We start from the raw sequence: 20,523 nt of genomic DNA on the forward strand, positions 1-20,523 counted from the left end.
TCTACGTGGCCAGGCTAAAAAATGGCATGGTGCAGCATGTTTGGAGCAGAGAGAGCAGCTTGGCTGGAATGGATTGTTTATATTTGGAAATAGTAGAAGGCAAAGATCAATAGGAAAATGGAGCCAATCTGTGGAGGACTTTGAATGCCAGAGGATTATGGGCATTTTCTGGCAGGTAGTTAGAACTCCTATCCCTAATCCCATTTGGGGTTTTGGGGCAAAGATATTAGAGTGGCTTGCCATTTCCTTTTCTATCTCTGTATTTCAACAAAATTTGTTGCCTTTGTAATTTTATATATTTTATTTTATGCATTTAAAAACATTATTTTGGGAAAAGGTCCATAGGCTTTATTAAAACACTGTCAAAAGGGCCTATGTTACCAAAAATAAAATAAAATATAAAAGGTTATAAAAATCCCTGAAATACAGCTATCCAAAAGTGAGATGAGTTCTCTTGAGAGCAGTAAGTTACCCTTCCCTATTTGAATAAAGGCTAGATCATTATTTGTCAGGGATATCATGGTGGATTTGTTTTCTAAATAGAATGAATATTCTCTATGACCATTTCAAGGCCATGATTCTATGATACCTTTTCAAGAAAAAAAGTCTAAATCAATTAACAAAGTATGGTGTGATGCTAGGATGTTGACGGTAGAAATGCAAAAGAAACTGCAAAGATTTTTCTATTTGTTTGGTTTCAATGCACAGTGCAGAGAAATTCTGAGTAACAAAATGTTGATCAGGATAAGAGAAGAATAAAGAAAAACACCTGCAAGTTCACGAAACAGGAAAGAGACAAGAGACCCTCCTGGAATTACCATGTATTTATAATCCATGGCTTTTGATTCAATTTAGTCATGCGAAAAAATGATTATTTTATTATATTAATAACCAACTTTATATCCCAAAAGATTTTCTTTTTATTTTCTTATGAAGGACTTTTTCCTCATTCTTGGGTGGCACCCCATTCAAATAGGATAATTTGGTTCTGATTAAATGGCTTAATCTATATGAATTCTGACCCATTGTTCTATTCCAGTATGATTGGTTAGAGGATGTCTCCTTTGGATTGTTGGAGGTGGAATGATCTAGGTGTGCAGATGAGGCTTGGTCCAAGAGCAATGACAAGATGGAAGACACCTTGTTTGTAATAAATAAACATTTCAAAAATAGAAGAAAAAGAGGATTATGTAAGAATCTGTGAAATTCTTTATTATAAGAATTATGTTAGATTTAGCAAGTTAATAAAATAATTCTGTATCTTTCTGAAATTTTTTTCTTCTATTCATTAAAAAAAGGTTTATTGGGGACAGCTAGTTGGTGCAGTGGATAGAGCATCAGCTCTGAAATCAGTAGAACCTGAGTTCAAATCTGGTCTCAGACATTTAACACTTCCTAGTTGTATGACCCTGAGGAGTTATATAATCCCCAATTGCCTTAGCAAAAAAAAAAAAAAAAAAAAAAAAAAAGTTTATTGATATTCTTGGGGGGGGGTATATCTATTACTAACCATTATCCTACTCCTTTTCCTAGTAGAAGTCCTGTTTTGTATAGTGGGCTGTACACTTATATACATATGTGTATGTATTTATATATGTGTATGTATTCATATGTGTGTATGTAATCCAGTAAAACAAATCAATACATTGACCATATCTGAAATGCATATGGTTTTTTACCTCTCTAGCCCCTTAATTCTTTATGAAGAAGTGGGTGATATATTTCAGTATCAATCTTTTAAAGTCACTATGCACTGCTTTAATCAGAATTCTAAATTGTCTTCTCTCTTTCTTTCTTTTCTCCCTCTCTCCTTCCCTCCTCCCTCCCTTCCTTTCTTCCTCTTTTTTCTTTTCCTCTTTTTTTCTTTCTTGCTTGCTTTCTTCCTTTCCTTCTCATCCTCCCTTCTCCTTCTCTTCCTACCTCCCTTTTTCTTCCTCCTTCCCCTAATCATCATAGTCACCATCATTCTATGTAAATTGTCCTGGATTGTTCCATTTCACTTTGCATTAGATATTACAGGTCTTGCCATGTTTCGCCAATATTTCTAGGATGCAATAGTATTCTTATGTCTAAGTTTACTTAGATACCTTCCAGTCGATAAACAACTGTTGTTCTCAGTCTTTTGCTACTGCCAAAAAGGGCTACTATAAACAAGCTTGTACAGATAGGTCCTTTCCTCTGGCCTTGACTTTCTTGGGAAATGTGTTTAAAAGCACTAGTATCATTGTGTATAAAAGTATATACAACTTAATGACTTTGGGCAATCCCTTCATTTTATAGATGGGAAACTGAGTCCCAGAGAGTGTAAATAATCTACTCTAGGTGGTGATCAAAACCACGACCCAGATTTTTTGGTCATTGGCCACTGCACATACTATCTGATGAGAGATAGATGGAAGAACAGTAAGGTAGTAGAATAGTAGGTAAAGGAGAAAAAGTGTATGTTGCATCAGACATTTGTTCAACTGCAACAAAATGTCAATTTGATATTTTTCCCCCTAAACCTTGCTTTTCTCAGCAGCAAACAGACATGCTTTTGGATTTTCCCCTACTACTGTCAGTGATCTAGCATTTATTAAATACCTATTATGTGCCAGATACTATATAAAACACTGGATATACATAAAAAGGCAAAAAATAGATGGGCTGTCATCACAAAGAGCTTAATCTAATTGCAGATATAACATGCAAACAACACACATACACAAATATACAAATAGATCCATATAATATATATGTGTGTGTGTATGTATATATATCAGATATATGTAGGTATAGGTAGGTATGTATGTGTGTATGTGTATATATATATATACAAATGATAAACTGCCTTTATATTCCATGGAATAAATCATTTGTGCTTAGGACAGTAGCTCCCAATATGTGCTTACTCCTTAAATCAACTTAGTTTTCCATATACTGAATTTTGTCTTGAAAGATCTTTATTCTTCCCTTCTTCTACTGCCAAAAATGGCCCTAAGATCACTGATTATTAGAATGGAGAGAAATTCAGAGTATCATCACGCTCTTAAAACATGACACTACACACAAACACTCCCAAGGTTGAAGGTTAAAATCTGATGACAGTCCAGGGAACTGAGTGTGGAAAGGGAATACATGTGCAGTTTGGTTTATGTAATCTGCTTGTTTATGTAATCTACATCTTTCCTTCCTTAGCAGATTGTTCCTACTATCATTCTTTTTTCTTCTCTTTATTTATTTTTCTTTCTTTCAGCCCTACTAGTTCTACTGCCTATCATCTTTTTTCTCTTCCTTTTTCACAACAAATCTTGAAGAAGCCATCTGTATTTACTGTATCATTTCCTCTCTCTTCTGCAACCTGACTTCCAGTCTCATCAACTGGAATCATTCACCCCAAAGTTGCCAATTGCCCAAAAAAAAGGTCTTTTCTCCATCTTCATCCTTTTCGACTTTAATTAGTAATTAACTCTGCTTTCTCTGAGTTTTTGTCATATTACTCAAGCAAATACAACATCCATAAATTTCTACTGGACAAAATGTATCTTGAACAGTATATAATACATTCTAAAATTTTCTAAGAGTCAGAGTCAAGTTCTCTGATCTATAATTTGTAGCCTCCATTCTCTCTCTCTCTCTCTCTCTCTCTCTCTCTCTCTCTCTTGGAATGAGCCATAGGAATTGATCTATTTGCTCGCCTTCATTTCTATGTTTTCTCTCCCATTCTCTTTGACTTTTCAAAGGTCATTGACATTGGCTTAGCAAAAGTTCCTGTTACCTTAAACTTACCTTGGGCAATTATGTTTTTTTCTTGTCTTCTTATTTACCTTGGGCTTTTTTTTTAAACTCGAACTAATGATTTCTTGATTAAACATCTTTCTCTTTGGCAAAGAAACAAAGTAAGAGACACTGAGTAATTCTTCCTTTTTTCCATCATCAGTTGCTATCCCATACACCTAAACAACATTCCTATTTTTGAGCCAATTCTTTTCCCCATTATAGCTTTAAAAAAAATCATCTGTTCATAGCTTTCCTCATCAATCTCAGCAAATTCTGAATTTTTATATTTCTGACACTAACCTTAGAGAACTGTTCATGCCTTTGTAATCTTCTCTACTGTTAAATGGCATCGTATGACTTCTAGCAAATTGCTTACCCTCCTCAGCCTATTAAATATCTATACCCATATACATATATATGTGTTGTTGTTCACATTCCCATATAATGAGTAATTTGAACTAGGTGATTTATTGATAAGATCATATCCTTCATATTCATTTAATTCATGTTGCCCAGCACAACTGGCCCATAGCAGATACTTTAATAAATATTTGTTATTTGCTTGATTGTCCAGAGTTTGAAAGCTGGACAGGACTTTAGCTACTACTTAGTTCATTTTGCAGTCATTTTGCAGACAAAGAAGCTGAGGCTAAGGAAAGTGGGGTAATACAGAGAATAAACTGCCTGCAGAGCGTGCAGGACCTGGCAGACAGGAAGACTCATCTGGACCCAGACACTTACAAGCCATGTAACTGGGCAAGTCATTTAATTGTTTGCCTCAGTAATGTATATTAATCTGGTTCAGGCCACACTTGGAAATTTGGTGGGCAGTATATGTCCAGGGCTGTTTAATATCTATAGTAGAAAATGGAATTGTAGAGAGAAGCTGAAGACTATCTAAAATAGGGTGTTAGCTGTAAAAGTGGTCCTGGTTTAAAAATCCTTCTTACAATTTGTGTGACCTTAAGCAAATCACATAGAATCCCCAAGTCTCAGTTTCTGTAAAGTGAGTAGACTGGACTAATTGATCTCTGAAGTCTCTTGAAATTCCAGAACTTCAGAACTAAGATTTTATCTTCACTTTTCTATTAAAATCTGAGTTCATGATAAAGTCTGAATCTAGATTGAATCATAATTTTTTTACTATCCTTATTTGATTTGGGGAGGTTGGGGGGACTTACATTTTCTTTTGCAATAAGACTAATGTGGAAATGTTTTGTATGATTGAAATTGTATAGTTTATATCAAATTACTCATCTTCTCAAGGAGAGAGAAAGAAGAGGGAGAAAGAAAAAAATTATGGAACTCAAAAAAATTTTAAAGTACATATTAAAACTTAAAAAAAAAGTTTAAAATAATCTGAGTGCATGGATGAGTTAGTTCCCTCTATGACTATGTTATCTTTTTTGTACTTTTCTCCTTTTTCTTCTTACCCAACATACTCAATTGCAACTAGATAGTCAGTTTCACTCTCATCCCTTTTGGACTGACTACTCTTTTAAAGTCCCACATCATAATGTCATAACTCTCTATTCATTCCCGGAACTCTGAAATTAGATCTTCCCAAACCAGAAGTACACGTTCAGATCGTATCAAACATTCCTTCCCTAGCTGTTGGGAATTCAATGATATTAAATACTGCTTCTTACGTTTCACTTCTCTTCCAGAACCTGACTAGCAATACCCCTCAATATTTCTTTCACCTTCTGGAAGATTAACTGATCATTGAGAAAAGGTAAAATTTATTTTTTTTAACTGCTCTGACTTTAGCTGATGTTTTAGAATAATAACAGGGAATAGCTCATCTTTTATGTTTAATTTTTTTACTGTCTTTTACTTTCCATTTACTATCATATCAAATAAGCTTTCATTATTAATATTAAAATAGAACTTTCTGCCATATCATACTGTTTCAGATAGTTCTGAAAACATTAGTCAAATAAACATTACCATTCCCCCTGACCACTGATCACCACTTCCCTTATTAGAATTAATGGGATCTACTTGAAAGCAGGAATTGTCTTTCTTTCTTCCATTTATATTTCTATCACTTAATATAGTACTTGGCACATGGTTAATACTTAAATGTTTTTTTTTTTCATTCATTCATTGTGATCCACCAAAATCTCCAGATCCTTCTCATATAAACATCTGTTTAGTCGCACTTCACCAATCTTGTACCATGAAGTTTATTATTTAATCCAAATTTAGAACTTCACTTTTATTCTCATATTAGATTCTGCCTAGTATTCTAGCCTACCAAGATGGTACCGACACTATTAATGTTCTTAACTATCTCTCCCAGCTTTGTTTTATCTGCACATTTAAGTACTCCATCCATTCCTTCATACTTATCATTAAAAAAAGAAATTTTCAGTGGCACAAAGCTAAAGACAGATTTCAGGAACACTCTACTAGAGCTCCTCCAAGCTGAGATCAATCCATTAATGACTCTTGGTGTTTGATCACTCATGTAGCTCCCATCCCATCTAATTATACTATTTAGCCACATCTTTTCCATCTTTTCACAAGGATAACATGAAAGACTTTGGCAAATATTTTGCTGAAATCTAGACACATATGTCTATGGTGCTTTCTTTCTCTATCAGTCTAGCAGTCTCGCCATATTAGTCTGATTTTTCTTTTACATCAGTAAAATGGAAATATGTTTAAAATGACTGTACATATATAATCTACATCATATTACTTGCTGTCTTAGGAAGGGGGAAAGTAAGAGGAGGAAGAAAAAATTCAGAATTCAAAATCTTATAAAAATAAATGTTGAAAACTATCTTTATATGTAATTGGAAAAACAAAATACTATTGAATTCAAAAAAAAGTTTTAAAAAATCAAAAAAAGAAAAGGAAAAAAAAGAAACCTACTCCCTCCTTCAGCTCTTTGATACTGCTTTCCCAAAATCTAAGGCATGTATCAGCCTGTATCTAGGAGTTTCCTATGCTTGGCTAATAGAAACAACAGCTTTATTTAACCAAGACTAGCAGGTTAAGCAACAAAATGTGTTCAACTTTATTTCCTTGTACCAGAGAAGTGTGGTCCAATGCTGGTTTTAAAGGGTATTCTAAAACAGAAGGCACGTTATAATTTGAAAAGACAAGTTGATGCTTAAGATAAGGGATTCTTAAAGTATTTCCACTTGCAACCCCTTTTTTTCCTGAGTAATTTTTATGTGAAACCAGGTAGTTAGGTATATAAAATAAGTATACAAATCAAACATTTACCGATAATAAATCATAATTTTGCAATGCCCACAATCAGTTATGCGACCCCATATAAGGGTCTCTGAATGTCTTCCCCTTCCCTCCCATGAGCAAGGGTAATTGAAAATTCTCTCTGTGTGTTATTTGTGGCTTTTTTGTTTTTAGCTCCTAACTAAAAGTTGGCCTCTATGCAAATTAAAAAGGCATAGCCTGTTAAGGGAAGAATGTTAATTCAGAACTTTAAAATACTCTCCTTGTGTTCATTTGCAGACCTCAGACTCTGTCTCCAAACTTTCTCAATGACTTTAGGCTCCTGGTTTCCTCTCTGCTCCATCTTCTACCATCATCTGTAGGCACTTTGGTATATCTGACATCACCTCTGGTAACGTGATCATATGTAACGGGGTGATCTAGATACCCCCCAAAATGAGGAGGTATCAAGCAGTCAGCATGGTGATCTAGATAGATATAGATAGGGGTTTCTTACAGGAGTTTATTCTTAAGATCAGCCCTGGGTGGTGGCAGGACAGTAGTAGATCTCCACACCATAGATCAGGACCGATATTATCTAAAAACAAAAAAAAGAAGTCTTAGTGCCATAAGATAGCCCACAATCGTGTGAGTGTTTATAACTATAATACAAATAAAACTAAGAATTGGTTTTATGAAAAAAAAAAAATCGATAAACCTTTAGTTAATTTGATTAGAAAAAGGAAAAAAAGAAAATCAAATTGTTAGCCTCAAAAATGAAAAGGGAGAACTTTCCTCCAATGAAGAGGAAATTAGAACAATAATTAAGAGTTAATTTGCCCAACTTCATACCAAATAAATTTGATAATCTAAGTGAAATGGAGGAATGCTTACAAAAATATAGATTGCCCAGATTAACAGAAGAGGAAAGAAATTATTTAAATAGTCCCATTTTAGAAAAAAAAATAGAGCAAGCTATTTATCAACTCCATATAATAACTGTAATATCATAGGTCACAGGCTTAGATTCTGGTTCCCACCATATACTCCAGCCCCTCATGACCTGCTCACATGTTCTTTCTGTAGGAATCTTCTGCAGGGTTCCCTGTGCAAGAACATGGGGGGTGGGGGGGTGGGAGATTTTACATTTTGGAAGAAGCCAGGAAGGTTGACAATGAACTTCCCTGGAGACACAATCTACAAGAAAAATACAAGGTCAAGAAAATGATGTAACTTGGGGGAAATTACCACAATTGTTACCACTTTCTTCCTTCTGTCCTAGCCCTAAGGAGGCAGAGAAGAAATTCTTAGCATCTGGCAGTTGTCCCAGGGCAGGAACTTGGGTCTTCGTGTGTTTTGGTAATTTGGGGATTTGTCAGCAATAGAGGCACAACAAGAAATTTGTATTACAACACAGATTCCACTTTGGGCAGGGATCAAGTGCCATTTTATTTTGTAATTTGCGTCCCTTCTGATGTTAACAACCCTATTCCGCAATATTATCGGTAAGGACACTTTGTATGAAATATGTGGGGGCTTCTTCTTGCATCACTACAGCCTCTAGTCCAATAATGGATATAAAAAGGTGAGTGTACCATGGAAAGCAGTTCTCGTCCAGCAGGCTGTGAAAAGCGGGGTGTTAAGCTAGAGGCTTAATGGGTAGGGTCTCTACAATAATCCCTTGGGCCAGGACATGTCTCATGGGCTGTGACTTACACCATTTGGCAGCCAAGGCTATAGGATAGCCACAGCGGTGGCCCCATTGTTTGTCAGGACAAATCCTTGGGCCCCAGCCACATTCTCTCATTTACTACGATACTAGGGTTGTGTAGAAGTGAGATCCACCTGAGCCTTGGGGCCCATAGGGCGCCTGACCCATAGGACATCATTTTGGTATGACGATAAAGAAGTTTTATTATAGGAACATACTTCAGGTCACCTGGAGACCAACCAAAGAAGCAGCAGACAAAAGCTACGGGCTAAAGAACAATTCTTTAGTAGCTAGAATATTGATAATCTCACAGGAGAGCACAGTGACTGGTACTGGCATTTGCCAGGTGGGGCAGACCACACGGGTTGCCTAGGTGAAGGGCAGGGCAGACTGCAGACCACTTTGCCACACTCATTTCTTCTCTCTTAATGGTCCTGGCTCTTTGACACAAATAATAGCCTTTAAGAGTAACAAAGGATACCAAGAAAGAACTGAAAGGTCCTCCACACCCAGTGAAATGTATCAGCCCATTCTGGGGAGAGGGAAGGAAGGAGGAACTGACCCTTTCAAGTCCCATTACAACACGCCCATTCCTGGGTCTTCTTCAATATTTATATTGTCTTAGATTCAGTTAAACAAAGGACGATGGCTGTGGAAGTTCGGGGTATCAGCATGAGCCTGGAGGCTTCACGGATGGTCCTAAAAACAGCAGGCAGCTCTTTTGCCCAGGCCCCACTCGTGTCATGACCCGGTAGCACCTTTATTTGTGCCTTCAAAATCCCATCTTTATGTATTAGCAATCCAAAACCTGGGAGTGATAAGGGAAAGGGTACCGCCAGTTCCCATTGTGCTCCCTTACCCATTGTTGTACATCATGACCCATACAATGAGACTCCCCGTCTCTGTCCATCCTGGTTGGGTACCATGTAATCCAGTTGTTTGCCGAGTGGTCCACTTACTGAAGAATGCCTGTGTGGTACTTGTAACTACCTACATGCCCCAGGACCTACCTGGAGCCCTCTCACGGGGCAGGTGTCCAATATCATCGACCCCTCGTGTCTTTTCTGGCCGCGCTGATGAGGGACCCAGTTGGCCATATCAGTTACTGGTCCAAGGACCATTGCGTCTATCCTGGCTGAGGCCCTCTGTGTGTGAGCGGTGTGCTAGGACATGAAACCCTGTTAATTGGGTTTTAGGACCACTTACACACAGCCACATGTCTCTGCCCCAATACAGGATGTTCATTTTTGCCAATTATATAGTTAATCATTTAATAACAGCCCTACTCCCTGTGCCTCCATCATCACCCTCGGGACTGACTCTGCCTACTGGCTGCTATGCCCTGTAGCCGGAGGCAGATTGAATTACCACCAATATTCAAGTGGAGAGGGATCGCCCTTAACTGAGCCATCCGTATGGGGGAAAGATCCCTATACCTTCTTTACTTTGGGGGGGTTAGGGATTGGGCCAATAGTGGACATTTCTGGCAGGGGACCAAAGGATGTAGCAGGTCCTAAAGCAGATTCTAGTTCAGAGGACAAGATGGCCTCTTTGCTGAAGGTAGACATGCTGTGGTTTCACAAATACCTGCCCTATCTACCCACTGATAGAAAAAATGGGACAAAAAGTGATGTTTGCACCTCTGAGGGGCTTCACTTGCTCCAGAGAAAGATATCCCACCAGTAACTGTTTTTCAATAGGATCTGGTTTCTGCCCCTTTCCATAAATCCTAAAGGCAAAAAAAAAGGTTCCATCTCATTCCTTCAGGAGTAACTGACATCTCTACTGAAGGGGGCTTCTTTCTGGCTAACCCCTGCAGTTTTCATTTGCTGCACGAGTATTTTAGCCTTTTCAGAGGTTTGTTCTTTCCCTTTCCCCATTCCCACTTGGTCCCTTTCTTGATTAGTTTGTACAGGGTGGTAAGCATTGAACCACGGGGGTATAAATGTTCTCCGATACCCTAAAAATCCCACAAACACTTGTACTTCCTTTACTGGGGTGGGAAGGTACCCGTGACAGTTGCTAGTATTGTCTTACCTGAACATAAAGCCCTGAGGAACTTCATGACTGTACCGGGTCCTTTTGGATAGATTTTACCATCCCCTTTCTTGAAGGTATCCACTTGAGGCATAGGAGAAACTGTCTCACAAGTTAGTATGTCCTCGGTGTGATGGAGCCTTTGGACGGCTTCATGGAATGGAACATGCTGAGCTGCAGGGCTGCTCTATGGAGGCAGATGGTGGGCTGTGAAAATCGTGCTGGGGCAGCCCCTGGACTGCGACCTCCCATGTGAAGGCTTCTGGGCCAGGAGGAGGCCCCAAAGGCATTAACCAAAGCAAGAACTGCACGATGTGTACCTAGGTGGTTTGCTAGGTACCCCGAGATTTCCGCATGGTACAGAAGAGTAAATAGAGGACTGCTTTGCTGACCTCTCATGACCCATGGCTTTTGGACTGGCCATACAGGGCTGTTCAAACCGCCCTGGACATGCCCAGCGTGCCCGTTCTGTACAACTCCCGTTTAGTCTCTCCCGTCTTCTCATGTTCACCAGGGAGGCTCCTTGGAGGCCCCAGAGAATTCTGGCTTCATCTTGCAGAAGTTTTACCACTCTAACCTGGAACCTGAATTCCCTTACAGTCTGTAGAGTCAAACTCCAGACATGGAAATCTTCCAGAATATATACATTCTGGTATGGGGGAGATAAAAACCAAATGCCGCCCGGAGGGTGCTGCCCCTTTGCATAATCAACCCCCCTTCAACGGCCAGCACCCTAGCCCCTTGAGTAGTTATTGGGCCCTGGAATCAGCTGCAGTTCCCGTGGGTGAGGGTGCCCTCAGCACAAATATCAGCCAAGGATACACTCTCTGGTTGTTGCAGGGCCCCACGAATAGGGCCGTCCTCCCCGGCCGTACTTGGGGTGACTTTGGCCCCACCTAGTCCCTGCAGAAGGTGACATGCACCTGATGTCCTGTGTCAGCCACAGGCTTTGCTGCGGGGCAAAGGCAGATGATCTGTTGTGTGGGTGTTACCTTTTCTCAACAGCCTCCCAGACATTTGGCTGGCTCTCAACCTGGCCCACAGCTGACAGGTCCACCTGCATCGACTTTCCAGTTATGTTGAGAAAGCCTTAGTATTTGCTAGCGGCAGACCTCTGCTTCTCTCCACCTTTCCTACCTTCTCTCTTCTTCCTTACCTCACCAAGGCCAGAAACAGCCCCACACAGGGCCCCCCCCAAGGACCCAGCCTGGAGACTAAAGCACTATCCCAGGCTGGGAACAGCTTGCCAGCTATTTCCCTTCATTTCTTCAGTGAACACAGCGTCTGCCATACCCTCAGATTGGCGTGCATTCATGGCCTGCCTCATCCCCAGCTTCCTCAGGGTCTGCCATAATTCCTCTACTGTTTTCCATTTTCTAGGATATCTTGGAAGGTCCATCCTCACTTGGCTGCATATCCCATTATATGTAGGAGGGAGGGAGGGAGGGAGAGAGGGAGAGAGAGAGAGGAGAGAGACAGAGAGAGAGAGAGAGAGAGAGAGAGAGGAGAGAGAGAGAGAGAGAGAGAGAGAGAGAGAGAGAGAAGAGAGAGAGAGAGGAGACAGAGACAGAGAGAGAGAGAGAGACAGAGAGAGGGAGAGAGAGAGAGAAGAGAGAGAGAGAGAGAGAGAGAGAAACAGAGAGAGAGAGAGGGAAACAGAGATAGAGAGAGAAGGTGACAGAGAGAGAGAGAGAGAGAGAGAGAGAGAGAAACAGAGAGAGAGAGAGAGAGAGAGAGACAGAGAGAGAGAGAGAGAGAGACAGAGAGAGGGAGAGAGAGAGAGAGAACGAGAGAGAGACAGAGAGAGAGAGAGAGAGAGACAGAGAGAGAGAGAGAGAGAGAGAAGAGAGAGAGAGAGGAGACAGAGACAGAGAGAGAGAGAGAGAGAGAGACAGAGAGAGAGAGAGAGAGAAGAGAGAGAGAGGAGACAGAGAGAGAGAGAGAGACAGAGAGAGGGAGAGAGAGAGAGAGAGAGAAGAGAGAGAGAGAGGAGACAGAGACAGAGAGAGAGAGAGAGAGACAGAGAGAGGGAGAGAGAGAGAGAAAGAGAAAAAGAGAAAGAGAGAGAGTGAGAGAGAGAATGAGAAGGCTAGCCAGTTTTCCACCTGACCCCATGCTGCTGTTGGGATGGGCAATGATGTTACTGATTTTCTCCACTTTATTGTAAGGGGATACCATCCCCCAGAATCCCAAAGTTGTACCAAAAACAGGTGTACTCTCCCTTTGCTGACTAATCATTCAATTCAGCCGGGGTACTCCCACTATGTGACCAGCTCTTCAGCTCTACCTCTCCTGCTCCTGTGCTTTACTGGGGGATAATCTTGACCATGTAGCCTAAGTACAATTTTCTTTTCCTGTTCTACACCCTCGTCTTCCCCTTATTATTGTCTTCCTAATAGGTTTCCCACCATATCTTAACATCCCATTTTTTCCTTCTTGTAATTGCACTGACTTGGGGCCAGGACAACTTTTTCCCTCCCAGTCTCAAAATCAGCAGGCAAGGATCTCTAACTTCCTACTCTGCTCTTCCATTTTCTCCATGAAATCGTTGGCCAATAGTAGGGCCATAAAGGAGCACCCATCTCCTTCTTGTTGGAGATTTTCCTCCAATCTCACTTTCTTTCAGCTTCCAGTCAGACTTCAGTACCCCAGTGCCCCAACGTGTGGAACTTTCACCTCCTCCAGCAAGCAGCCTAATCCTCCCAGAAGTTGGGGGACCTAATCTCAGGCAGGCCTCCAACATGTTGGCCATTCTCACATAGATGTGGATGGCCAGCTTGGGATTTCCCTTGGAGGGCTTTCTCCTCAAGCTCATTTCTCTAGTATCCTGCCAATGATACAGGTGTAAGGGTGCAGACCATCTAGAGAGACAATCCCTCCTTAATAAGAAGGTACTGAGATACCAAAGAAGATACATTTGAATAAGATACGAATATAGATAGAGATAGATTCACATATATGTAAATACCCCCTCTTAGATCCATTTCCCCACATAGAGTAAATATAGCACCCACCTTCACAAAGTACTTCAGCCTTTATTTTCAGTGCTTTCTTCTTCTAGTTCTTAAATCATCTCCTATGAATAGATCTTCTGATTATATACTGCTATTCTGCCTCCTGTGCCCCTTTTCCTTATTGTTCCCTTTGAACAAGGTATACCCAACTATATTCTAATATTCTAAATATTCTAATCCTGAATTCTTTCCTATCAAATCCCAATGATCCTAATGACAATATTGCCAGGAATCTTTTGAAATAGTGCTAAAGGTTATGAAGCAGCTAAAGACCTTAGGAGCACAGGTGATAGTTCGTCACTGCTGCTTATAGGTAAGGGCAGATTTGGGGTGTGACTAGAGATCAAGAAGATAGTATGTGAAAAGTTTATGGACATTTAGACCATAGATTAAAATATAGATTCCTGATTTTTGTTAGAATATACACAACAAAGATTGGTAAGAATGTTTAGAGGCTTGCAAGTATGATGAAAAGGGACTTAAATGCAAAGGAAAGGGAAAGAAAAAAAATTGTCCCATTATAATATCCCAGCTAAAAAAACATCCTAAAAATCAAAGAATCAGAATTGAAGAAAGGAGACTACCTTAGGAACCTGTATAAAAATGCTACTAAGAATGGGCAAAATGACCTGAAGACCCTAATGCTAAGAGGCAAATTTGCTATTATCTAATCTTGGAATATGGCTTTCCTTAACTCTCATCATCTCACAGCTTGTCTCTGCCTAATCTCTCCTACTCCAATCCATCTCTCACTCAACTGCCAAGGTGATTTATCTAAATCAGGTCTGGCAATGACAACCTTCTTCTCAAGGAACTCTAGTGATTCCCTTTTATCTCCAAGACTGAATAGAAATCCCTCTTGTTGGCATGTAACACTTCTATTAACTTGGCCCCTTCTTGAGTCTCCTTGCACAATATGTATTCTGTGATCTAGCCATGTTACCCTACTGGCACTTTATGGAACATGACCCTGTCTCCTGGCTATCTTTGCACTGACTGGTCCCCATGTGGGGAGTGCTATGTCCTTTCTCTTTACCCTTTAGTTTTCTTGGATTCCTTCAAGACCCAGCTCAAATTGCTCTTCCTAAAGGAGGCCTTTCCTAGCCTCCTATCTACCTGCTCATGCCCTCCATCTGAAATTGGTTTCTATTTCCACCGTGTATAACAAAACCCTCCTTCATGTAAATCCAATTAACTTGCAAGTCCTGGTATCACCTCCCTGATGTCTTGAACTTCTTCAAGAACAAAGGATAAACAACAATATATCAAAACCACCACAAGGTTTCCTAAACTTTTCCCACTCAAAATCCCTTTTCACCTGAGAAATTTTTATGCAAATCTGAGTATATATCTGATAATAAATCATAATTTTTCGTGTCCTTGATATTAAGTTGTATAGTTCCATATGGAGTTGCAACTCACAAGTTTTGATTTAAGGCAATATCCAGGGCCTCCATGCTCACTTCTCTCCTATCTCTGCTCATGCTTCCCCAGTCTTTCCCCCTCTATCTCAGCAGTCTTCTGATAATTAAGATACCTTCATCTTCCAATTCCTGCCCAGAATCACCATTTAAGGAAGTACTGTGCCATCTATGCTTATTTCTTTTCTTATACATCTTCAGAATTTTTTCGATTTCTTCCTCCTCACACTGTCCAACTTACCTTTTTATATTTTTGTCTTCCCCCCAGACTATAAAATCCTTAAAGAGAGGAATTTTAAACTTTTTTGGCTTATATTTGAATTCCTAGCACTTAACACAGTGCTTGGCACACAGTAAACACTCCATAGATTTTTTTTAATAACTTTTTATTGACAGAACCCATGCCAGGGTAATTTTTTACAGCATTATCCCTTGCACTCACTTCTGTTCCGATTTTTCCCCTCCCTCCCTCCACCCCCTCCCCCAGATGGCAAGCAGTCCTTTATATGTTGAATAGGTTACACTATATCCTAGATACAATATATGTGTGCAGAACCGAACGGTTTTCTTATTGCACAGGGAGAATTGGATTCAGAAGGTATAACTAATCCAGGAAGAAAAACAAAAATGCAAGCAGTTTATATTCATTTCCCAGTGTTCTTTCTTTGGGTGTAGCTGCTTCTGCTCATCTTTGATCAATTGAAACTGAATTAGCTCTCTTTCTCGAAGAGATCCACTTCCATCAGAATACATCCTCAAACAGTATCATTATTGAGGTATATAATGATCTCCTGGTTCTGCTCATTTCACTTAGCATCAGTTCATGTAAGTCTCTCCAGGCCTCTCTGTATTCATCCTGCTGATCATTCCTTACAGAACAATAATATTCCATAACGTTCATATACCACAATTTATTCAGCCCTTCTCCAATTAATGGGCATCCATTCATTTTCCACCTTCTAGCCACTACAAACAGGGCTGCCACAAACATTTTGGCACACACAGGTCCCTTTCCCTTTTTTAGAATCTCTTTGGGGTATAAGCCCAGTAGAAACACTGCTGGATCAAAGGGTATGCACAGTTTGATAACTTTTTGAGCATAGTCCAAATTGCTCTCCAGAACGGCTGGATGTGTTCACAATTCCACCAACAATGTATCAATGTCCCTGTTTCCCACATCCCCTCCAACATTCCACATTATCTTTCCCTGTCACTCTAGCCAATCTGACAGGTGTGTAGTGATATCTCAGAGTTGTCTTAATTTGCATTTCTCTGATTAATAATGATTTGGAGCATATTTTCATATGTCTATGAATAGTTTCAATTTCTTCATCTGAGAATTGTCTGTTCATATCCTTTGACCATTTATCAATTGGAGAATGGTTTGATTTCTTATAACTTAGAGTCAGTTCTCTATATATTTTGGAAATGAGGCCTTTATCAGAACCTTTGATTGTAAAAATGTTTTCCCAGTTTATTGTTTCCCTTCTAATCTTGTTTGCATTTGTTTTGTTTGTACAAAAACTTTTCAATTTGATATAATCAAAATTTTCTATTTTGTGGTCAATAGTGATCTCTAGTTCTTCTTTGGTCATAAATTCCTCCCTCTTCCACAGGTCTGAGAGGTAAACTATCCTATGCTCTTCCAATTTATCTATAATCTCATTCTTTATGCCTAGGTTATGAACCCATTTTGACCTTATCTTGGTGTACAGTGTTACGTGTGGGTCAATGCCTAGTTTCTGCCATACTAATTTCTAATTTCCCAGCAATTTTTGTCAAATAATGCGTTCTTATCCCAAAAACTGGGGTCTTTGGGTTTGTCAGACACTATAGTATTAAAGTTATTGGCTGTTTTGTCCTTTGAACCTAACCTATTCCATTGATCAACTAATCTATTTCTTAGCCAATACCAGATGGTTTTAGTAACTGCTGCTTTATAATATAATTTTAAATCTGGTACAGCTAGGCCACCTTCATTTGATTTTTTTTTTCATTAATTCCCTTGAAATTCTTGACCTTTTGTTTTTCCATATGAACTTTGTTGTTATTTTTTCTAGGTCATCAAAGTAGTTTTTTGGGAGTCTGATTGGTATAGCGCTAAATAAATAGATTAATTTAGGTAGTATTGTCATCTTTATTATATTTGCTCGCCCAATCCAAGAGCATTTAATATTTTTCTAGTTGGTTAGATCAGACTTAATTTGTGTGGAAAGTGTTTTGTAGTTTTGCTCATAAAGTTTCTTGTTTTTCCTTGGCAGATATATTCCTAAGTATTTTATACAATCAATAGTTACTTTAAATGGAATTTCTTTTTGTAACTCTAACTGTTGGGTTTTGTTAGTGATATATAAGAATGCTGATGACTTATGTGAGTTTATTTTGTATCCTGCAACTTTGCTGAAGGTGTGGATTGTTTCTAATAACTTTTTAGTAGAGTCTCTGGGGTTCTCTAATTATACCATCATATCATCAGCAAAGAGTGATAATTTGGTTTCCTCATTGCCTATTCTTATTCCTTTAATCTCTTTCTCAAGTCTTATTGCCAAAGCTAGCATTTCTAATACAATATTAAATAGTAATGGTAATAGTGGGCAACCTTGTTTCACTCCTGATCTTATTGGGAATGGTTGCAGTTTGTCCCTGTTGCATAGGATGCTTACTGCTGGTTTTAAATAGATGCTACTGATTATTTTAAGGAAAAGCCCATTTATTCCTATGCTCCCAAGAGTTTTTAATAGGAATGGATGTTGGATTTTATCACATAGATGTTTTATATTCAGAGTATCCCAAAAGTTTTCTGGCAGTCTCAAGCTTTAATAGTTTAAAACTTTTTAAGAACTTAAATCTGGCCTCAGACATTTAACACTTCCTAGCTATATGGTTCTGGGTAAGTCACTTAACTCTTTGTCCCTTTTGCTAGTTAAGTTTATCATAAAACCTACTTTAAATGCTAACTCCCACTAGTTTTCCAAGTTTTCCCCATCAGACACACTTCAGTCTTTGAAACATTTAGCATCTGGAACACGACCAGCTCAATAATAAGACTTGCTCTAGATATCAACTAGATTTCCTATTTCTCTCCAATAGGATTTCAGGGTACTGGATGCCAGTCTCTCCTTAGCTCTACTACCTCATGGGTAATTCCCAAGTATATTTTTCTTTTCTAAGAGTATAAATCTGTTTTTTCAATCCGATCACTCAGTTCATTGCTTCAATCTATTCATTAATTCCTAGTTTGATGACTCCTTCACCATTCCTAAGGATATTAATTTACCAAGCATTTTATCAGACTAGTTATGTGTAAGGGAGGCCAGGAGTTCCCAAATGCCAAAATAAGGACAATGAACCAGCTACAATTTGAATAAAACTCGCAGCCTCCTGCAGGTCTTAGTTAGTCAGGACCAGTAGCCCCACCATGTTTCCTACCAAAGACGGCTTTTCAGCTTTTTTTTTCCTTCCAAGTTTTTTTTAATGCTAACTTGTTTGGGATGCAGATAAGTCAGTCTCCTTTCCCTACTTCCATTTCTCTTTTTTTATACATTTAACCCAAGAGACTCATGATGGTCATCTGGTTTCTTTTATATAAGGTTGAATGGGAGAGGGGGAGGAAATGAGAGTAAATCAGTTGCAATGATAGGAAGGAACAAACCAAGTATTTCTCTCTCCTGAGCTTCTCCATGGAGAACAACAAAGTAACTCATTGGCAATGGGTGTTGTGAGACGGGAGCCACCTGCAAGGGCTGCTGGAGATCTACCTCACCCCTGTAGAATGAATCTCTTCATGTGAGAGGGTGATGATGATACAGGAGGCTGAGAGGCAGCTGCTGTTCTCTGACCTCTCTCCTGAGAGGTAATTGCGTTATCTGACCTCTCTCCTCTTCCCTCTACCTCCAATTTATCTCATTCCCAGTCCGCAACACCTGTGTCAACAAAGGCTGCCCTGCAGCTCCTTCAGATGTTATGATTCACAGCAGTGGAGGCTCTCGGAGAACTGCCCTTTCACCTAGGTGTGGTCCTTAACAAATGGGTAAAGAGCTTTCTCACAGCGGGGACTGAAGAGAGAATTAAAAACACTGCAGACTGGGCAGGGAGGCCCAGGGTCTGCTGGCCACTTCTCCCAGCTCAGCTAGCTCCACTGTGACCATCCCTGGTCATCAGCATCCAGTCCTCTCTGCTCCATGCATCCTGCTACATTGATAAGTCCTGGTCCACAGGGATGCTGAGCAGTATTCTTGCTCTGTCTCTCAATCTGCTTGGGCTTCTCGGTCACCCTTAACTCCACTCTGCCAGTCTGCCAAGGACAAATTCAAGGGCACTTTAGGAATCTCAGGGAAATATCAGTGGCCAAACATTTCCCGAGTCTCGAGTTTCCATGGTAACAACTCTAAGGGTAGGAAGAGCTCAGGTTACAGATTAAAGATAAAAGCTGGAATACTAATTACTCTTAGGAACATTGAATCCCTAGACTCATTTCTCCCAAACAGCAAAAACTCTTCTGGTCTAAACCCACTGCACCCAACCCCCATTTCAGCATATGCTCGTGTCTAGGTCATGAAATCACAGGGATCAGGATTTTTCACAACTCTCTGTTTCCTATAGAATTGAAGCCAGGTAGATTCCTCTAGCTCAAAGCTCATTTAAACAGTGCTCTCTAACTCAGGTAGAAAGAAGGGGCACGAAACTATATATAAGGATCTCTGGGAGTTACATATTGACTTAGCTTTAAAATGTAATCAATTTTATCTGTGTTTTAATTGCACTTTATTTTGTTAAATATTTCCCAATTATATTTTAATCTGGTTTGGGCTACACTTGGAAGAATCAAAGGTCACATATATTGCCCACAAATTCAGGTAGCTCTCTTACATAGCTGCATGGGCAAACAAAATGCAAAATGTACTTAGGAGCTCCCTGAGAAGTCTTGGGGTTAATGTTCTTCAATTCACACCAGTTCTCTGTCTCTGAAACAAAACTTGTGGGTTTCTCCACAGTCAGATGACCGTTGCCTGAACTGAGACCTTTTAATCAATTAGAGAACATTTATTAAATATCTATTATGTGACAGGTACTGTGTACTTTCTGGATTGAAAGATCTAAATGAAACAGCTCTTACCTTCCAGAACCTGATACTCTATCAGAGGAGACATGTATATATGTATATTTAAGATAAGGGAGTTGGGGCACAGAATTTAAGAAAGTTTCCATATAAAGAGTGACATTTAAAATAAGTGTGGAAGGAAGCAAAAAATTCTACAAGGCAGAGGAGAAGAAGAAATGCATTCCAGGTCTGGTTAACTAATGCAAACACATGGAGAGACAAGATAAAGTATCAGTTATGAGGTAAAGGAAGGCTAATTTGGTTGAAATATGGAGTTCAGGAAGGGAAGTG

The 20,523-nt window shown here is 39.5% G+C and overlaps 1 protein-coding gene and 1 long non-coding RNA gene across 4 annotated transcripts in view; one reads left to right on the top strand and one right to left on the bottom strand.

The window, feature by feature from the left end:
* FMO5 (flavin containing dimethylaniline monoxygenase 5) overlaps nucleotides 1-20,523 on the top strand; it is a 68,819-nt gene that overhangs the window by 4,697 nt on the left and 43,599 nt on the right. Inside the window, exon 2 of one of the 2 annotated variants that reach the window (XM_051992869.1) lies at nucleotides 5,427-5,494. The exons of the other annotated variant lie outside the window; for it this stretch is intronic. The gene's annotated coding sequence lies outside the window, so the exon portion shown is untranslated. The remainder of the gene's footprint in view (nucleotides 1-5,426; nucleotides 5,495-20,523) is intronic. 2 annotated transcript variants of the gene reach the window in all.
* Nucleotides 4,974-12,100, bottom strand: LOC127559190 (uncharacterized). 2 transcript variants are annotated; one of them, XR_007953078.1, is made up of 3 exons: nucleotides 10,697-12,100; nucleotides 8,020-8,145; nucleotides 4,974-7,546 (listed from the first exon to the last, which is right to left on the bottom strand). It is a non-coding gene; the product is annotated as an uncharacterized LOC127559190 (long non-coding RNA). The 2 variants fall into 2 exon arrangements; XR_007953077.1 differs by lacking the exon at nucleotides 8,020-8,145.

Source organism: Antechinus flavipes, chromosome 4, assembly GCF_016432865.1.
Source record: "Antechinus flavipes isolate AdamAnt ecotype Samford, QLD, Australia chromosome 4, AdamAnt_v2, whole genome shotgun sequence".
Classification (NCBI taxonomy): Eukaryota; Metazoa; Chordata; class Mammalia; order Dasyuromorphia; family Dasyuridae; genus Antechinus; species Antechinus flavipes.